Source organism: Natator depressus, chromosome 7, assembly GCF_965152275.1.
Source record: "Natator depressus isolate rNatDep1 chromosome 7, rNatDep2.hap1, whole genome shotgun sequence".
NCBI classification, from domain to species: Eukaryota; Metazoa; Chordata; order Testudines; family Cheloniidae; genus Natator; species Natator depressus.
In genome coordinates, this window is record NC_134240.1 from 4,025,703 (window position 1) to 4,045,184 (window position 19,482).

General features: G+C 42.8%; 1 protein-coding gene across 4 annotated transcripts in view; it reads left to right on the top strand.

Moving 5' to 3' along the window:
- PTPRG (protein tyrosine phosphatase receptor type G) overlaps positions 1-19,482 on the top strand; it is a 619,877-nt gene that overhangs the window by 146,333 nt on the left and 454,062 nt on the right. The gene's annotated exons all lie outside the window — the stretch shown is intronic.

Here is a 19,482-nt window from a genome sequence, read left to right on the forward strand (position 1 = left end):
TTTGTTTCCTCTCTTTATAACCAGTTACTGATTCATTTGAGGACCTTCCCTCTTGTCCCATGACTCCATACTTTGCTTAAGAGCCTTCGGTGAGGGACCTTGTCAAAGGCTTTCTCAAAGTCCTAGTACACTATAACTATTGGAGCAGCCTTGTCAACATGTTTGTTGACCCCCTTAAAGAATTCTAATAGACTGGTGAGGCATGATTTCCCTTTACAAAAGCTGTGTTGATTCCTACCTAACATCTATGTGTCTAACAATTCTGTTCTTTACAGTAGTTTTAACCAATTTGCCTGGTTGGCCTGACTGGCTTTTCTTTAGCTACACTATAGTCATCTGGTACAGAGGCTGATTTAAGCAATAAATTACATACCATGCATAGTAGTTCTGAAATTTCATATTTGTGTTCCTTCAGAACTCTTGGGTGATTACCATATGGGCCTACTGACTTATTACTGTTTAATTTATCAATTTGTTCCAAAGTCTCTTCAATTGACACCTTAATCTGGGACAGTTCCATTCTTTTAGGTGACAAATCTGAGGTTCAGGTGTGGGAATCTCCCCACATCTTCTGTAGTGAAGACAAATGCAGAGAATTAATTTAGCCTATCTGCAATGGCCTTGTCTGCCTAGAGTACTACTTTTGCATCTCTGCTATCCAGTGGCCCCACTGAATGTTTGGCAGGCTTCTGGCTTCTGATATACTTCAAACAATTTTTGTGTCTTTAGCTAGTTGCTCTTCAAATTTTTTCTTAGCCTGTCTAATTATACTTTTATATTTGACTTGCCAGAGTTTATTCTTCTAGTTGACTTCCAATTTTAAAAGGATGCTTTTTTGGCTTTAACTGCCTCTTTACTCTGCTGCTTAGCCATGGTAGCATTTTTTCAGTCCTATTTCTGTTTTTAATTTGGAGTATACATTTAGTTTGAGCTTTTGTTTTTAAATAGTATCCATGCAGTTTGCAGGCATTTTACCCTTCATTGTTCCTTTTAATTTCTGTTTAACTAGCTTCCTCATTTTTGTGCAGTGTCCCTTTTTAAAGTTAAATACTATTGTGGTGGGTTTCTGTGGCAGAAATGATCTATGTACCATTTCCTTGCCAAGGAACTGAAAGAGGATGTATTATTAAGTTGTGCGCATGGTATAACATAAGTGTAATATTTGAGCAGTACAACATGAAATTCCATTCCAGAAGAAACCCTTTTGGTGTTTAACATCCCAGACCCAGAGTCACAGTGCAGGCCTCCATGGTAGCTGGCATGGAGATTTTGTGTTACATCAGTGGGTGCTGAAAGCATTTGGCCCCTACCTGGTCCAACCCCATTTTATTACTCAGTAAATACACAATATATAGTGGTGAGGAATCTGTCTAGATAGTGCACATGCACCTTGAAGGCACTCGACCGCGTGCAGTGCCTTGTGGGAAAGTGCTGCATTGAGGCAAGGTGAACTGCTGTCTTCAGCTCCAAGCAGGAAGAGTTGTCCTCAGAGATGGGGAGAGCGGGGAAGGAAAAGGCATGTGTAGAGGGGCATTATTCATGAAAAGTTTCTGAGGTGGTAAGGAAAACAGAAGATGAAATAACTAGAGAGGCTTGCACAAGATGGATAAATATCCAAGCCTTTGAAAAATACTCCTGCAATGCTGACTCAGGAGTCTGAGGGGATTCCTGCATTGCCAGGCCTAAGGAAGGAAAACTAATGGAGTGTACAATAAAATGAAGACCGAGGAGAGTGTGACTATATTATTAGCATGTAAATGCTTCTCAATGGTGTCTATTTACCATTCATTTCTAAGGGAGCTGCTCCACTTCTCCCCTCACCCATGTCTACCACCTCCCTATCATCCCCAGCTACATGTGGGATTTTCAGCAAACTCGCCTGCTTTTATCCAATATCTCTTCTCCACGTTTGTGCTTGTAGACCTTGGGGACTGATGTAGAGAGAGCATGTCTACAGATTTTGGGGTGAGGTAGCCCACGAATGTCAGCTGGCAGGGGACAGATGCTGAGCATACATTTGTCCCAAGTTGAGTTTTGATGAGGTGAAGGCTGGAAGCCACCTACTTTCTCTCTCTCTCTCCTTCCCACCCCTGTCTTGGACTGTTCCCTGGGCAGGGCATGGTGAAGCAGTTTGCCCAGCTTTCACACATAATGACTCTCTTGGGCAGAGGTTTTGGCCGTGGTTAGGGCGGTTATGTCACGTGAGCCGTCGAGTAGCGATTTACGTGATTGTCCGTGTTGGTGGGTCCTCAAGATTTTCTGTAGACATTTCCTGGTGAAACACTTCCCTTCCCATTCACAGTTATCCAGGCCATGTTGTCTTCTCTTTGCAGTCCTAGAACATCCCTGGGGCAACTACAGCGATTGCTGGTGGGGTAAAGTGCTATGTTCAACTATGTTAAAGCTTCTTTTAATGTAATTTAACAGCTGGAGAAAAGGACCCCGCATCACATGTCCAAAAGAGCTCCTGCTAACTACCAATGGCGTTCAGGCCACCGTGCTGATCAACACTGTAACAGGTGCTCCATGTAGACCACACACACCTGTATGGCTGTTGCTCATACATTGAGCTGAGCTATAGTTGGATACTGATTTCAAGGGAGCAAGGCTGATTCTTTCCCTGCTGGAGGGCATACAGAGTGGTGGTGTTTTCAGGCTAAAACATTCAGTGACCAGTCCTAAGGCCGGGGTGGAGAGTTGTGGGCACCACTGGCCTGCTGTGGGGCAAGGGGTCAGTTTACAAGGGCAGAACAGTTCAGAAGGCGCTGCTTAGTGACAGGATCCACCATCAAACTTCCCCTGGGTAGGCAGCCTGTGGAATAACTGCACTGCTGCTCCACAGCCAGGGGCAGGAAGGATTATCCGGGAGTAGTTTGCTGAGCTGAGACTCAGGAGATCTGGGCTCCATGTCTGGACTCGTAAAAGACTTGCTGAGTAATCGTGGGCAAGTCGCTACCTGTAAAATGGGAATAGCACTTCCCTACCGCATAGGGGTGTTCTGAGGCTAAACATCTGCTACTGATTATAAGGCACTCAGCTGCTATGGTGATGGAAGGTTCCTCAAGACATCTTCCTGGACCTCAGTGGAACTCCTGCACGTGCTGTCCACATGCTCTAGGTTTGTGCAGCAGTAGAGGCCTGGTCCACTCACCATCTCATCCAGTTGTACAAGTCAATTTTTTTTTAAGCCTTACAAAACGATAAAGTCCATCATCTACAAATACAGCTCTTGTGTGATTCTCGTGATGCCCTTAACTGCAGATGGGATAAATGAGAACTTGCCTAAGAGAAGTAGCAACTTGAGAGGAAAAAAATAAAAGAACAGATAATTAAATGAAGTGAGAACTCAAGGTCTGTTTTTAATGGCTTCTGTCATAATCAGAGAGCAGAAGCTCACAGTGTATCAAAAGAGATGGTGTAAAATGTATGCCAGTAGCTCTTTAAACCAGCTTCAGAAACGAATGAAAGCCCACTGAAAAGAAAAAGAATAGCGATTCCTTTTAAACCTGCAAGAATGGATGGAGATGAATTTTTGATACAAAGTGCTAAAGTTCATTTCTATGGGAAACACTTTCTGTGTGTGTTTTGGCAATATATTGTATACATGTGCATATGTCAAATCTGGCTAGAGAGATTCAAAAGAGATTGACTGTAATATTTGGCTAAAATATTACAGCATAATGCAAAGTAGAGGTTTGGATCAAGAGTAGCTCAACCTGAATGAATTAGGAGTCTCAGTTAATGAGCTTTACCATTGCAGGGCCTGATTCTGCAACCACGTAAGCACTTGTCTACCTTTATTCAAGTGAGCAATCTCTTTGAACTCCATGAGAACTAGTCACACCAGTACAGGACCTTACTACATGAGACCAGCAGTCTGCTTGTGGTTCATGCTTAGTACTCAAGACAGTTAAATCCCAGGCAGACTTCGAAGAGCTACAGAAGGATCTCTCAAAACTGGCAGATGAAATTCAAAGTTGATAAATGCAAAGTAATGCACACTGGAAAACATAATCCCAGCTATACATATGAAATGATGGGGTCTAAATTAGCTGTTACCACTCAAGAAAGAGATCTTGGCATCATTGTGGATAGTTCTCTGAACACATCCACTCAATGTGCAGCAGCAGTCAAAAAATTGAACAGAATGTTGGGAATCATTAAGAAAGGGATAGAGAATAACACAGAAAATATCATATTGCCTCTAGATAAATCCCTGGTACGCCCACATCTTGAATACTGCCTGCAGATGTGTTTGCCCCATCTCAAAAAAGAGATATTGGAATTGGAAAAGGTTCAGAAAAGGGCAACAAAAATGATTATGGGTATGGAACGGCTTCTGTATGAGGAAAGATTAATAAGACTGGGACTTTTCAGCTTGGAAAAGAGACGACTAAGGGGGATATGATAGAGGTCTATAAAATCATGACTGGTATGGAGAAAGTAAATAAGGAAGTGTTATTTACTCCTTCTGATAGCACAAGAACTAGGGGTCACCAAATGAAATTAATAGGCAGCAGGTTTAAAACAAACAAGGAAGTATTTCTTCACACAACGCACAGTCAACCTGCGGAACTCTTTGCCAGAGGATATTGTGAAGGCCAAGACTATAACAGGGTTCAAAAAAGAGCTAGATAAATTCATGGAGGATAGGTCCATCAATGGCTATTAGCCAGGATGGACAGGGATGGTGTCCCTAGCCTCTGTTTGCCAGAAGATGGGCATGGGCGACAGGGGATGGATCACTTGGTGATTACCTGTTCTGTTCATTCCCTTTGGGGCACCTGGCATTGGCCACTGTTGGAAGACAGGATACTGGGCTAGATGGATCTTTGGTCTGACTCAGAATGGCTGTTCTTATGTTAGTGAACTGCAAGATCAGGTCCTAAAATGTCTGTTAAACACATCCATATTCCCATATTTAATAGGCTAAATGTGACATACTCCCAGTATCCATAATGGTGACTATTGGCAGTTCAGATGGCTTGTCAGTAATGTGGAAAATTCTTTGCAAGTTCATAAGTCTTTCTCTGTCTTTTTCTCTCTTTAAATTAAAAAGAAATCTCACAAATACACAACATGGAAAAGTGTACCAGGTTGAAGGCTTTTTGAATGACACTGCCTCAGGCTATCTACTGTATTTCATAAAGAATAATATTCGGAAGAGTAAACCAATTTTTTGTTTTCAAACTTTAATGTTGTTTTTGTGTTACACCAGTGGGTGCTGAAAGCATTTGGCCCCTACCTGGTCCAATCCCATTTTGTCACTCAGTAGCCTATGGGATGTGATGGAGGATAGGATTTTTGGATCCAAATCTGGTACTTTACTGTCAGTAACCACGGTCCAGAGAAATGTCTATGACTAATTAGTGACATACAAAGAAAGGATGATTTACTGAATGGTTGAATGAGATAGAATGGTTGAATGAGATCATCGTTTGGATGAGATCATCATTTGGGGGGGAGGGATAGCTCAGTGGTTTGAGCTTTGGCCTGCTAAACCCAGGGTTGTGAGTTCAATCCTTGAGGGGGCCATTTAGGGATCTGGGGCAAAAATTGGGGATTGGTCCTGCTTTGAGCAGGGGGTTGGACTAGATGACCTACTGAGGTCCCTCCCAACCCCGATATTCTATGATATTCTATGATCTCAGTACGTAAAAGAAAGTAGCAGCAAGGAAAAAACTAAAATCAAACCGAAGCATCTTATTCTCTTGCTCAAACCAGGAAACCTCTACCCACAAATTTAGCAATATCCAAAGTAGTGTCCTGTATTTGATTTCCCCACCGCCACATGGGAAGGGTGTGAGTCTGTCCCGCAGTGCTGGTGGGCCTTTATAAGAACTTTATTAGTCCACTACCACATCGTCCCAAAGGATTTGGTCTGCCAGCTCAAGTACCAGAGGCTCATCCTTTTAGATCTGGAAACTCGAGTTTCAAACCTTGCTGTTGATGCAGGCAAGTTTGGTTGCACTTTCCTTTGTTGATGTCTCCTCTGTAGAATTAGCCTTTTTGTATGGGCTGACTCATGTTTATTTTATTCCATGAGTCCCTCCATGAAATAGTTGAAACCACTGGGACTTCTTGGGGAGCAAGTTGTTCAAAATATTAATTATTTGTTTGTATATTTAACTGATTTTTCTAAAGAGAATCAGTAAAATTCTATGCATGAAGTGCATGTTCGTTTAATCTTGCAGTGTATTCAGAATACCTCTCTCATTCTTTGGTCCTCTCAATGTCTCTGAAATGTTGTAGAAAAGTCAGATGTTTAGGTGAGGATACTCCCTCCCCAACACTGTGTGAGATGGAGATTTTCAGTGCTCTTATTTGGTGGCTGTTCCTAGGGAGCATTGTCAAAGGTGTGGGATCTAGGGGTGCTGCTGCACCCCCTGGTTTGAAGTGGTTTCCACCAGATACGGGTCTTACAGTTTGGTTCAGTGGCTCTCAGCACCCTCATTTTCACAAATTATTCCAGCACCCTGAGGATTGTTTTCTCTTCTCTAAACGTTTAGAGTCCTTTCTCCCTTGGATATACGTGCAACTGCAAATCATGCTACTGGAAGTTAACAGAAGAGAAAAGTAGGCCTGACTAGCACAGGGTTGACTAGGAAAAAATCCATTAAGAAAAGGAATCTTGCACATTGCTGTCATTTTAGCTGTATATGAATGTGACAGTCATCAAACGGCAATTTCTGTTGTCCTTTAAGATGCAGTATTTAAAATATAACCAGTGAATTTAAGACTTGAGACTTTTTTTTCTTAAAAGCAATTCCTGGCATTAAAACAGGAAAAATCACTAAAAGTTATTTCCTGTAAGAACAGCAAATGGTTTTAAATATGATGAAATGTAACTTGGTTTTGTCCTTTGTAAATATCTGAATTTCCAGCTCTTTGCCTGGGTCTGGTGTTCTAATTAGACAAACAGCTAATACCAGAAACAATTGTCACAGAGTGACTTCTGTAGAGGTGAACATCCAGACTTATTGTGCTCAGGGGTAACTAATGGCCTGTTTGCTTTGGTCAGTATTTCTCTCTCTCTCAGGATGATAATAGATCTTGATGTTGACAAAAAATATGAAGTCTGTACACTCTCTCTGTTGTAACATTCTGAACACATTCATCAAAAATATCCAGAAATGTCTGCGTTACAGCCAAGAATTTCAAAAGTAAGTCGCCTCTCCTTTCAAGCTAACATTCTAAAGATGAATTGAAGTGAGAAGACCTGAAAAATACTCCTGATCAGTAAATTGAAATTTGCATATCCTGTCTTTACTGATCAGAGGTGAACAGTTGTCTGCCCTGAACCCTGTTGAAACCAGCTATAATGCCATCACTTGCGAAGGCAATTGGATTTGTTAATGGTCGATCCAGATATTAGTATTCACCTTTTTCATGAAATGGAAATGGAATGGCTTGACAGTTTACTGTTTTTGTCTAAGCATGAGTACTGACTTACTTGTGTGTGTAAAACAAGTATTACGGTGCTCATTTGGTTTGAGGAAACAAGGAAATGTTAACCTTATACTAAATACTTTTGTTATATGTGCTGCCTTAATATAAGTGCCCTGTCACCAGGCAAGGATTATGGAGAAGTGCTTTTTCTCTCTTCAGTTCTGGTGGTGGGGGGCAGGAGGGAGATTTTTTTCCCTTTCTCACAAATATTTTTTCTTTTTTATTAATAGTTGAAGCTAAAAAAGGGTTTATTACCATTTTTTCATGTCCCTGCCCCCAAGAGCAGGAGACAGACCGCTGCTAAAAGGACCTATCGAACGTTCACTAGACACCCTTAGCCAGAAGGCCGGTGTCAATAAGGAGTCGGTGATCTTCAAATCTATGTATTGCATATTTAACATCGTAAACTGTCAAAGGACCTGTGTGATATTTTGGTGCCCATCCTGACCAGTGAGGGGTCCTGTCACCATCTGCCCTGTAACTTTGCCGGTGTCAGGGAATTGAACCATAGTTGCACAGTTCAAACACCACCAGTCTGCCCATAAGCATAAGATCTCACCCTGGCTCTCCCCAGTCTAGTTACGCTTTTCAGGGTGACACCAACAGCCCTTCCAGTCCCTGGCCTCCCCAAGTATGTCATCCTGAATTCTTAATCATCAGACGGCTTGGACTGTTCCCCTCTGAAACCAGCCTCCAGTTATCTGTTCACCTTAGCACACGTACTCCACACGGTATGCACACCAGAGACCTGCTTGGGATGAAAATAAAGAAAAACTTTGTTTAATAGAAAAAAACCCCAACACATTCAGAGATGAAATAGTAAGGGAGAAGCAAACCCATGCATGTTACACAGGAACCAAACCTAAAGACCCAACCTTACACTTCTATATTAGATTAAATCCCTTTTCTAATAAGAGTTACCTGTTGTCTTCATGTATGCAGTGTTGTTGTAGCCGTATCGGTCCCAGGATATTAGAGAGACAAGGTGGGTGAGATAATATCTTTTAATGGATCAACTTCTGTTGGTGAGAGAGACAAGCTTTCTTCCTCAAGTCGAGCTCTGTGGCGCTTGAAAGCTTTTCTCTCTTGCCAGCAGAAGTTGGTCCAGTAAAATATTACCTCACCCATCTTGTCTCACTGTTACCTTCAGTTTCCCAGCATACCCCCTAGCTATAGGGGGGATTTAGTGTTCCCAGAAAGTCTCTGACCTTGAGGTTGTCCCCCAAGTTCTTGATTTAAAAAAAAAGCTTAGTTCCAAGCCTGCTTTTAAAAGTCCTTTTCCCCCCCTTAGGCCCCGGCGACTCATGGCTAGTCAGAGTGGTGATATTCCCTCCTGACTTGGTGTTCGAGAGCCACAATGTTCTTTTCAACTTCGAGTTATCTGAGGCCTGGTCTAAAACTAGAAAATTGAAGTGGCTTCACTGTGTCGCTCAGGGATGTGAAAAATCCTCATCCCCTGAGCGGCATGGTTAAGCCAAACTAACCCCCCAGTGTAGACAGTGCTAGGTCATCAGAAGAATCACTTGGCTGTTTATTTTTTCTGTTCTCCCTTTGGCGTGTCTGGACCATGATTGTCACAACTTTGTATAGCAAAAGCTGCCCTGCTGGCTTTTGAGTCTCAGAAGTTACTCATTTCTACTGTTCTCTGCCTCCAAGACATCCATTCTGGATTAAGAGAGGCATTCGTCTCTCACTTAGTCACGCATGTCACCTTCCCACGAGGTCTCTTAAGACATTAAAGGTATGTCTGCATTATGATAAAAGCGCCCCCCCTCCTCCCCCTCATGGCTGCGGCTGGCCTAAGCCAACTGACTCAGGCTCACAGGCCTTGGGTTGTGGGGCTGTAAAATTGCAGTGTAGATGCCCAGGCTCACACTTGAGACCGAGCTCTGAGATTCTGTGATGAGGGAGAGTATCAGAGTCTAGGCTCCAGTCGGAGCCCGAACTGCTACACAGCGGTTTTTAGCCCCGCAGCTATGCTCTGTGAGTCAGGGGACCCAGGCTCCGAGATGAGTGCCAGGGGTTTTTATCTCATTGTAACTTATTTTCACAGAGACAGAGACAAAGTGGTTTCTTTATTAGACACCAGTAACACTGTCTTCTCCTTCTCCCCTCTTATGGTTGAAATACTTGTGGTTTATTCTGAATACAACCAGAATGATTGCTGATGTCCTGGTTATGTGCAAGGAATAATATCTGGATTTTTCATTCTTCGACTTCACTATGGGTAAAATTGCCATTTTTCACTTTTTTTTTTTTTTTGGCCAATGCTCTGGTTGAAATTGTGGATTGATTGGTTTCTAGGCTCCTTAAAAAAAATAAAAAATCTGTGACTCAAAACTCTGCTTTTTGGCTGGGAGGCAGGCTGCTGAATAAGTTTGACTGAGAACCTTGAGCTACTGAGTCTAACCCCTGTCTACAGTGGAGGTGTGATAATGAGCAGGCATTCAGGAAAGAACCAGAGAAAGATCTCCGAGAGCTTTAATTCTTTCATGGGGTTTCTGCCTGTCTCAATCTAATAAGTGTAAGCCAGAGAGTCAGATGGGGATTTCACAGATTTGAATATTACAGCTCCTGTATTATCTCGAAATTCTCTCACTAGCCACAGAACAATCATGGGTCTAGTTATTTCCACCAAAATGGGAAACTACAAAACAGTGCTAACAACACACAACCCTTTAAACATATATTGTGTTGTGGCTATTGAAGTCTTGCATTTATAACCAGAATTGGATATTTTGCTGAAAATTGACATAGCCATACTTATAGGGCTTTAAACAATGGAAAATGTGCTCAAATACAGCAAAGAGTTAAATGCTCATTTTAAAAAGAATACACCTCAGTCCTAGTTATTTTAAAAGGGAATTGAGTCTAAAATGTTCCTGGATCTTTTCTAAGGAAAAATTCCCCCAGTGTGAAGATAACTATACAATAGCTATGTATTTTGAATGTGCAAATGAGAGATGGCACGATCAGAAACCAACTCTAGCACAAGCTGAACAAATGTGCTGGAGAATGCACAGAAGGTAGGAGTGTGCCATTGCCTTGAGGTTCTTAAAAGATTGCAGCAATACATTGAACTTCCAATTTTGGTTTAATATATAACTGAATAAATATAGCAGAATAAATAACTAAGTGGCTTCTGAGTAGCAAGGAAACTGCAGTGGAAAACAAAGCAAGCAGGAAGGCTGTGAATAGTCTGCAGGGTGTGGATAAAAGAAGTCGCCTGGTGCCAACATTATTGCAATAGCCCAAGCGTGAAATAATCAAGAAATGAATCAGAATTTTAGTTGCCGACTAGAAGTGGAGTCCTCATGCTGTATAAATGGATTGAGTAGTGCAAATACTCCTGTAGATGAAGAAGTGGTAGCATTGCTTTTATTTCTGAGGTCTGTGGTGGAGTCTCCAGGATAAAAAGGGCAGTTATAAGACAATCTTCTTAGTATCTCTACCCCAGGAATTGCCCTCAAGGCAGGATCTCCATCTTGCAAAATGTGACATCAAAACATTATGGTCCTTGAAATGGCAGCCTGGGCCTGGATAGGGAATATAGCTGGTGCAGTGCGTTCTTTAACCATGGGAATTAGCAAGCAAATACAGTGGTAAATGGCTACTGACAGGATGCCAGTCTGCCAGCAGTGTAACGTTTGATGTAGTTCTTAAAATTGTCACATATTCCTTTCAGGCTGGATGTTGGGTGTTTGCCCGTAGAATGAACAGCTAGGTGCATATGTGGCTCTTGTCACTATAGCATCTGACTGCCTCACAATCAATGGAGTTTAAGCCACACATCTATCTGAGGCAGGGGGGTATTATCCTCATTTTACAGATGAGAAACTGAGGAATAGGGTAGGTTAAGTGACTCACTTGGCCAAGGTGTTACAGGAAGTCTGTGGTTGATCTGGGAATTGAACTTAAATCTCTTGAGTCCCACTCCAGGGCCTTCTCTTCTAGACCATCCTTCCTCCCTTACCAGATGATAAATACAGAGGTCCTGGTTAGCCCACAAGGAGAGCTCATTGCCAAGTATCATGGCAGCTCAGGTGTTCAGAGGCTCATGAGAAAACATGTTATTACAACCATGAAGGGGCTGGAGGCAGGAGGCCTTCACTGAGAGGATCCCCAGGTGTGGGGTGCAGTTCCTGCCTTGGTTTGGGAAACCTGGACTTTGACCCTAAAGTCATGCTGCAAGGCCCATGGGTGCTCCCGGGTTTTTCTCTCCAGGGGCATAAGGGATGTGAGGTGTGGGAAGTGGGAGGTAATGGGCGGCTGGAAGGGCTCAGTGCATTGGTGATTGGTTCTCAGTTGCTAGGTTTTTATTAAAGCCTGTGTGTGCCCACAGAACTGGATGAGTACACTTTAAAACATCAAATTAAATAAATATGAAATCCCGCAGCGGAGTGCAGAGCTGTGCATCTAAATTACATCTTTAAACAGCACTTGAGTGATTTTCTTGAAATGTTTTGAAACTTTACCCTGAACTCTTAAGGATCGTACGTGTATCCTTCCAAGCTGTGCAGGCTGAGGGAGAGCACTGGCACTGACTTGGCAGCGGGATGATTTATTTAAGAGGCACGTCGATCTGCAGCATAAGGACAACATCAAACCTCTCCGTGAACCCATTTGTGGAGCTGGGGAGACAAGTGGGTTTAAAGCAAATTAAGCTCCTGTCTCCTGCACTCCTAGTAGTGATCTGTCTCCTACCCTTACTCCCACTTTTCCTCGCTGCACAGCCTTGCTGGGTGGGCAGATTGACTGGGGTTTAATTTGTTTCTAATGAGGATGGAGGAATGAATTATCACAATTCACTGGTGAAAAGCAGGAAGCCTTCGCTTTCTGTTGCTGTTCGAGAGGGTGGAGATCCTGGACTCTTGTTGACATTTGGTTTGTGAGAAGTGATGGGAAATATTGACTCACAGGCCCTTGTTATTCTCCATGGCTGAACTGAAAAATACCTTTCCAGTGATGTGCAACCACTTAAAAAACCTTCCGTATTCTGGTCTGACTAGCAAGCAGTCTTCCCATTGCTGTTCGCTGGAATGGCTACCTTGTTGTGTTTCTGTAATTTTCATCGTGGAGGACCAGCAGACTGCTTCTTGTCTGGTCCCTGCCCTTTGGCCTGTCTGGCTTGGGTAGCCCTTCCAGGTGTTACCTACTGGCATGGCTCACAGGGTCACTGGAACACACAAGCCTTCCAACTGTCATCCAGGCACCGGAGCATCTGTCACAGCGGGCACGCCATTGGGCTGCTGGAAGAACACAAAAGGGACGATGGAAAGACTCGCTCCCTCAAGTACTACTCAGAGAGGCACAACTGATGGGAATTAACACCGTCGAGGATGTGCAAAGAGCAGCCCAGAGTAAACAGGGAGGTTGGGGCCTGTTCTGTGCCCTGAGTGGTGTTTGACAGCAAAGGAAAGATTTAGGCTATGTCTACACTACGCACCTTTCCGCGACATAGCCGTGCTGCTAAAAGGTGCGCGGTGTAGCCGCTCTTTGTCGGCAGGAAAGAGCTCTCCTGCTGACAAAAAAAAAAAATCCACCCCCAACGAGAGGCAGTCGCTTTACTGGCAGGAGAGCTCTCCCACCGCCAAAGCGCTGTTCACACCAGCACTTTTCGTCCGTAAAACTTTTGTCGTTCAGGGGGGGTGTGTGTGTTGTTTTTTTTCATACACCTGAACGACAAAAGTCCAGTGTAGACAAAGCCTTACATTCAGTCTTCCCATTCACTGGAATCTTTCCATTGGTGCCAGTGGGGACTGGATCGGGCCTTGAGTTTTTCTCCATCTCAAGGCAATTCCTGAATGTCCGTCTTCTGCACAGTGTTGTTAAGTTCGCCAGGACCTCCGTCCCAGTCCGTAGGGTCTCTACGATAGATCTCCCTCAGAATTAAAGCCTCTAAGTTTCTGTGAACTGAAATTTTCCAAGAGCACACTTGGAGTTCTATCATAGGCATTTATCTGTCCCACATTACCATAGTATCTGACCCACTCACAGTCTTGTACGTATTTCATAGAATCATAGAATCATAGAATATCAGATTTGGAAGGGACCTCAGGAGGTCATCTAGTCCAACCTCCTGCTCAAAGCAGGACCAATCCCCAATTAAATCATCCTAGCCAGGGCTTTGTCAAGCCTGACCTTAAAAACTTCTAAGGAAGGAGATTCTACCACCTCCCTAGGTAACGCATTCCAGTGTTTCACCACCCTCCTAGTGAAAAAGTTTTTCCTAATATCCAACCTAAACCTCCCCCACTGCAACTTGACACCCTTACTCCTTGTCCTGTCATCTCCTACCACTGAGAATAGTCTAGAACCATCCTCTTTGGAACCACCTCTCAGGTAGTTGAAAGCAGCTATCAAATCCCCCCTCATTCTTCTCTTCTGCAGACTAAACAATCCCAGTTCCCTCAGCCTCTCCTCATAAGTCATGTGTTCCAGACCCCTAATCATTTTTGTTGCCCTTCGCTGGACTCTCTCCAATTTATCCACATCCTTCTTGTAGTGTGGGGCCCAAAACTGGACACAGTACTCCAGATGAGGCCTCACCAATGTCGAATAGAGGGGAACAATCACGTCCCTCGATCTGCTGGCAGTGCCCCTACTTATACATCCCAAAATGCCATTGGCCTTCTTGGCAACAAGGGCACACTGCTGACTCATATCCAGCTTCTCGTCCACTGTAACCCCTAGGTCCTTTTCCGCAGAACTGCTGCCTAGCCATTCGGTCCCTAGTCTGTAGCTGTGCATTGGGTTCTTCCGTCCTAAGTGCAGGACCCTGCACTTACCCTTATTGAACCTCATCAGGTTTCTTTTGGCCCAATCCTCCAATTTGTCCAGGTCCCTCTGTATCCTATCTCTGCCCTCCAACGTATCTACCACTCCTCCCAGTTTAGTATCATCCGCAAATTTGCTGAGAGTGCAATCCACACCATCCTCCAGATCATTTATGAAGATATTGAACAAAACCGGCCCCAGGACCGACCCCTGGGGCACTCCACTTGACACCGGCTGCCAACTAGACATGGAGCCATTGATCACTACCCGTTGAGCCCGACAATCTAGCCAACTTTCTACCCACCTTATAGTACATTCATCCAGCCCATATTTCTTTAACTTGCTGACAAGAATACTGTGGGCGACCATGTCAAAAGCTTTGCTAAAGTCAAGAAACAATACATCCACTGCTTTCCCTTCATCCACAGAATCAGTAATCTCATCATAGAAGGCGATTAGATTAGTCAGGCATGACCTTCCCTTGGTGAATCCATGCTGACTGTTCCTGATCACTTTACTCTCGTGTAAGTGATCAGGAACAGTCAGCATTTATCCTCTCAGTACCTCTATGAGGTATGGAAATGGTATTTTACAGGTGGGAAACAGATGCAAAGAGAGACTGAGTCCAAGGTCATACAGGTAGTCTGTAGCAGGAGCGGAGAATTGAGCTCAGGTCTCCTACGTGTGAGACTAACGCTAGCATCCACTCATCTTCCTGCCTTGCATACGAAAGGTTTTATTTGCAAGGGTAAAGTTCCACTGTCTCTCTTCTGGCACAGCTTTTACCCCACTGCAGTAATGACTCTAATCTTGCTGATGTAACGCCACATTGAACGCACGCACATCTTAGCTGACCAAAAAGAATCAAAGGACCAATAAAGTACTTCTGTTCTTCTGACATTACTTTTGAGGCACTGTCACCTGCCCCAACATATAAACTTCTTAAGAATTCAGCGAAGGAGAAAACAACTCTGTAAATAGAAGAGTGAAGATGACTGATACTGACAGGTGGACTATGCTGATGTAACCAGTCAAAAAAGTTATCTTGTTTCCTGTTTCCTTCTCTCCTTCCTGTAATAAAAATATGGCTCCATACCTCTCTCCACACTCTCCATCCATTGCTGCCTTTGGACCCAATCCTGAGAGATACCGACTGCCTTTAATTGCCATTGACTTTACTATTCTGCATCTTGCAAGGGCCTAAATGGCTTATTTGACATTGCGAAGCCTATGCTGAGCACCCTCATACCCATTGGAATTAATGACAGTTGTATATATGCTTTGCTTTCTGTGTATCTTTATCAAGTAGAAAAACAAGCTTACACCCCTGAGGTAACAGCTACTGTGAAGTCACAGAGAGTTTAAATCACTTCACATTCTGTTTGCTTGTTGTCTTTGTTCTAAAGGTGTATTGTCGTGTCTTAGGTTGCCTAGGCTCGCATCACATGCTAGGTCCTTCTCACCCTTGGGGTCTGAAAATGGCTTTACATTCCAGATGCTAATCTGCTTCTAACCAGAAGTGACATTATCTTCCCAAATACTTTCCTACTCGGAGGCTTCCACAGCTCTTCAGAAATTTTGTTTTGTTTTTTGGGGACCAGAAAGAGAGAGACTTCTCTGTGTCATACAGTACTATCAGATACCCTGTAATAATTCTGATCTCCCAGGAGAGTGAATATATTTTCATATAAGATGGAATTCTCACTCAGCAAAGCTATGACTTTACAGTTCTGGATCATGTTAAGGATTTCCAGTATCTGTAGTGCAGATTATTATTTGTGTTAGGGTAGTGCTTAGGAGCACTAAACACAGAACAGGGCCCTGTTGTGCTGTACAAATGTGTAGCAAGGTGGCCTGTTCCTCAAAGAGCTTACAATTGAAGAATGAGACAAGGGACAATGGGTAGATACGACCAACAGATTGGAGAAGCACAAGGTGACAATATGACAGTTATGAACAACTGGAAAAACAGATAAGCCTTCCCTTTTCTCTTATGCTTTTATTAAAGATTTCCCTGTGCATTTGACACATCCGTTATGGCCTCTTCTTGCTGCATTATCGAAAATTGCGAACTTCTATTAGTTTTGGAAGTGGCCATTCTGGATACACCGCAGCTCTGCCCCAAACTTCTACTGGGACTCTCTGCCGTTTGAGAGCCTCACGCCAACTTCTTAACACTGAAAAACCTGTTAAGAGCAAAGTTAGTCAAAAAATTTGTGACAAATTGAAAAATGATGTTGTAAAAATTGTCATTCTCCCAGGGAAAATTTTGATTTTGATTAAACTGCATTTTCCAATATTTTGGAAAAATATGGTTTACTCAAAATTTTCCACAGAAAAATGACAATTTTGGTTACATTTTAAAACTAAACATTCAGGTTTGAATTAACACTGGGTTTTGAAAGTTTTGTGACAGTCCTTGAAATTTTGACTTGTCATCCCAATTGCGTATGACAACAAATTTTGAAATATTGGAAATTCCTGACAGGCAGCAATTCCGTTTCCTTGCCAGTTCTGTTTAATAGCTACATATTTGGAATCACATGGGTGAAATCTAAACAAGACCTGCTTGTAGTAGCCTATTCTAGACCTGCATTCATAAGGAGGTGAAATTAAGCCCTGCACAGTGGACCAGTACAAGAATTATGCACTGTGTAAGATCTAGTTTTGAGTTGGGTCCAAATCCCGCAAACAGCTATGCCTGTTTCTCAGATGGTGTGCCATTGATTTTCATGGGATGTTATGCAGGAATAGCCTGCCTTTCTGGGTGCAGCTTTTTGCAAGATTGGGCCCTTTGATTATCCATTTTTACCAATGACATGTCCTCTGGTCTTTTAAGCACCAGTCCTATCTATAGCACTGTAGGAATAATATAGCAATCTAGAAAACATTTTTATGAATTTAGGTTATTTTTTTGTTTGGTGAAGTAGTGATCCATAGTTTGAATGTGAATTTAAAGTACTCAAGAGCTTGAATCCTAATAAAAACAAAATTTGGAGTTGTTGCATAGTTGATAACTGTAATCACTGATATTTGTATTCTGGTAGCATCTAGAGAAGTGTTAAGAAGGTAAAAGGCATGTTGGGCAGATTTTCAGGGGTATTTAGATGCCTAAAGATGCAGAGCTGCGCCTCTGCACTTTTGAAAATCCCACGGGGCATCTCTCTGCATCTTAGGCATCTATATACATTTGAAAATCTGGCCCATTGCATTAAGTGCTGTATGAATATTTAGAGGAAACAACCCCAGCCTCACTGAATTTACAATCTAAGATGCGAACCCTGTTTTGGCTGAGCCTGCAGAAAGGTCCACTGAAGTCAGTCAGGTCCGAAGTCAGTGGTTCTCAAACTTTTGCATCTGTGACCCCTTTCACACAGCAAGCCTCCGAGTGCTACCTCCCCTTATAATTTAAAAACAATTTTTTTTGTGTTTAACTCTGTTATAAATGCTGGAGGAGAAGCAGCGTTTGGGGTGGAGGCTGACAACTCATGACCCCCCCTCCCCCCCCACGTAATAACCTCACAACCTCCTGAGGTTGTGACCCCCAGTTTGAGAACCCCTGACCTACATGGATGCAGCAATCCACAAATCACTGAAAGATGAGACCTTAAATTATGGAAGACATGGCAATGACTTCATGTCTGGTGTCATGATTTCAATACACAGTTCCAAACTGTGAGTCACAACGCACAGAAAAGAGCTTTCTGATCCCTCTTATCAAAGTAGCATTGGTCTCGATAATAAAAATATCTGCTGTATAGATAGTTTTGCTGAGTTATACCATTTTAAAAGGACCATAGTACTCTACAGTCTTTCAAGTGACATTGGGCCTTTTTAACATTCATTGATGTTAATTTCCTGGCATATGGACATCTCTGCTTGTTTTAATAAATAAGTACTTTCAGCTTTAATGTAAATGATGGAGGAAATGGTCTTTTTTACGTTCAAGTCCACTTCACTGGATAATTTAATGTTTTAAAATGTAAGGTCATATTAAAGTTTAAAACTGAAGTATTGGTTTTTGAAATTTCATAAGGAAATGGTATGGCTGTGGTATGGACCTAAGCATTCAGACACGCAGTACCATGATTAGAAAGACACTGCTGATGATACATTTTGTATAAAATGCATGTTACAGACACTATTACTAGAATTTCATGCTTATGATCCAGAGTGTAATCAGCAGGGGTATTTTGATGTGAGGGTGTGTTTACAACAAAAAGCCTGTTGTTTGTTTCACCCACCAGTTTACATCGTGTCTCCTTTTAGCTTCCAAGCTCTTGGGGGCAGGCGATTGTCATTCGCTGTATGTTTCTACAAAATGTTGCAAGATGGAGCCCGGAGCTGGTTTAGACCTTTCAATGCTACTGCAGTGTAAACAGTTAATAATAAAAGATACATATCAGAAGTGCACTTTGCTGTTCTTCTGTGCATTGAGGAGGAATAAAGAATTCCCTTGAGCATATGTAACATTCAGCTTAATTGACTGGGAATAAATATATGAGCCCTACAGTCAATGGAAATATTCAATGAAATGATGATGTTGAGATGTATGTCGATGTAGATGATGGAAACGTTCTCTGTGTCATATTCCTTGGGAGGATGCTTACCGACAGTGCTAGAGCCCATTTCAAGGCACAGTGGAAGCTGAAGAACATATGCACAGGGAGAAAAATGGCAAGGAAAATGAATGAAAGCTGAGATGACAAAGTTCCTTGCAGTTATATTGATTTTAAATTACTGTTTAGATCTGGCCCTTGACCATGCCTAGTCCTGTGCTGTTGGGTAAAGTGAGAGGAGGAAAGGAAGAAGCCACAAAGTGCTCTTCCCTCCACCACTAGCCATTTTGTGCCCCTGTGCAAGAACCAAAACCAATGCTTATTACATTCCTAGCATGCCAAGGACCAGGGAATTCTAGAATTCTCAGTGAAGCCTGAAAGGGAAAAGAGGCGGAGCATGGATGAGACCATGGTCCTCTTTTTTTTCTTCCCACCCCACCCCTGCATATTGGCTAACTGAGCTGGGAAGACCTACAGTGTCCTGTTCAAGTGGGTAACATGCCTCTACTCTGTTGTGCCCCCAGCTCTACTGAAACTGTTATCCTGGATTTATGGGGAGTGTTTACCCCAGAAGGTGATCACGCTAATTGCAACCATAGGATAGGCATTCAGCCACCATGAATTAATAAAATAGAACACCACAGAGTTAAGGGTTAATTGGAAAGCAGGCTTTTAGATGCAAGGTCAAAACTAGCTG